A 2,185-nucleotide genomic window follows, 5' to 3' on the forward strand; every position below is an offset into this window, starting at 1 on the left:
TATGCTCATGACGTCAGTCACAAAAGATAAATAAAACTCTGATGCGTGCAGGCATGTTATTTATGAATATGCAGTAACATAGTAGTATTAAAATTTATGAAAAAAATAACAAGCAATGCCACAGTCGGGCGTCTTAGCGACACCACATAAAGGGCTTTAAAAGAAATGCCACAGTCGGGCGTCTTAGCGACACCACATAAAGGGCTTTAAAAGAAATGCCACAGTCGGGCGTCTTAGCGACACCACATAAAGGGCTTTAAAAGAAATGCCATAGTCGGGCATCTCAGCGACACCACATAAAGGGCTTTAAAAGAAACGCCACAGTCGGGCGTCTCAGCGACACCACATAAAGGGCTTATAAAACAAATAATCACAATGAACATCCAGGAGGTAGAACCGTCCCAGGGATACTTGATAATACAAATAATGCAACGGGTTAGTCCATCACAAAAATATAACCATGGTCCTCACAAGTAACCAGTCGGTAACCAAGTTTGGTTTAACAATTTCACCTCCGAAGACCGACACTAAGACCAACACTTGACCCATCCCAGACTGTAATCCTTAACCATGGACACGGCTATTCGAATAGGTTTAATCTCTGCAGAGGGTGTACTCTTTACCCACGAGTAACGGATTCCTTTAGTCCATCGGGACTAATTCTGTCTACGACCTTTTTGTTGAAAACACGCCTAACTTGCACACACCAGCTTAACTCACCGGTGTCTGGAATCACCCACGACACCTGTCAAGCAAACTCTAAGTGGGCAGGCTACAACCTCGCGTAGCATGGGATCAAATTTATATCGCGCGCTCTAAGGGGTGGCCTCCCCTCTCGGTCCCAACCGGAAACACCCATGCCCCCGGACCAGGTGGCCTGCCTACCATCTACAACCGGTATCTTCCACCATGGCCTCTCTGTACGGTGTGTGCTTGAAAGGGGTTGAAGACTTACTGAACCATACCCTACCTGCGGCAGGGACAAGTGGTAGTACATAGCAAGTATGGGGGTTACTGGAACAAGACTCGATCTACGGTCGACTCGGGAGGTTTATAAATTCCCTGCATGACATGTATAACAAATATATTTCAACCAACAAAATCATCACCCATTGTACCTTACTATGCCATACCGGACACAACCATCTCGACGGAGACTGGCGACAAGCTCACGCCTACCCAAGGCAGAGGCTTTCCCGGATTTCCTTTCCGGCATGCATGCAAGGCACATGAGAATGATTTCCATCACAAGTGTATTCATTTCCAACAGCAAGGAAATCAATAATATGCATTTATGCAACTGATCGTATAACCACATAAAATAACGAGTTCTCCGAAATAGGGTGGTGTTATAATTGTGTCAAACAATGCATGCAAAATATTATGCCAGGGTTCGGAATGCTTGCCTTCATGGTGTGGAAGGGCACGGTGCACTCCAAATCTTTTGAAAACTTTCTTCCCTTCCAAAATCCTATTTTCAAAAATATGCAAATAACACATATTTCAAAAACAGTACAAAAAAGTTGTTTGGAAAATTTTCAAATAAATCTTAAAATAAACTAGACAGAATTTGAGAGATGTAGGAAAAAGAATTAATTCATTTGGAGTTATATTTAAAAAGTTATAGGCAGTCAAAGTTGTGGTCAAAATCTGTTATTTAAAATAAAATAGAAAAGAAAACGTTTCAGAGGGAAATACGCTTTCGGAGTGGGGGAAACGTACTGGGGTGGATTACGCCTTCACTTAACCCACGTGGATAGGTACAGGGTCACTGACAGTGGGTCTAGGGGGCCCACTGGTCAGGTTTGACCAGTCGCCTTTCCCTCTCCTTCCTCTGCCCGAGAGGGGGCGGGACTCCGGCGATGCTCGCCGGCGAACGGTGGCACCGTTCGGGAAACGGAGGTCACCTGTGGGCTCAGGAGATTGAGGCGGCCACTCCGGTAGTCGTTATGGTCTCAGGGGTGGACGGAGCTGCCGGCGGCGAGCTTCGCGGCGGACGGAGGCCGTCGGGCAAGGTGATTTTTCTCCCGCGGTGAGCCCTGATCAAAATCGAGCAGGGGAACTGGTTCACGGGAGTAAGAGGAAGCTCTTGGTGAAGAGAACAGAGAGGGGGAGGCCCTGGTGGCGTTGGAAGGGCCGGGGCAATGGCGGCGGTTGCGGTTGCCGGAGATGAGGAAGGAGGCCT

Source organism: Triticum dicoccoides, chromosome 7A (assembly GCF_002162155.2).
Source record: "Triticum dicoccoides isolate Atlit2015 ecotype Zavitan chromosome 7A, WEW_v2.0, whole genome shotgun sequence".
NCBI classification, from domain to species: Eukaryota; Viridiplantae; Streptophyta; class Magnoliopsida; order Poales; family Poaceae; genus Triticum; species Triticum dicoccoides.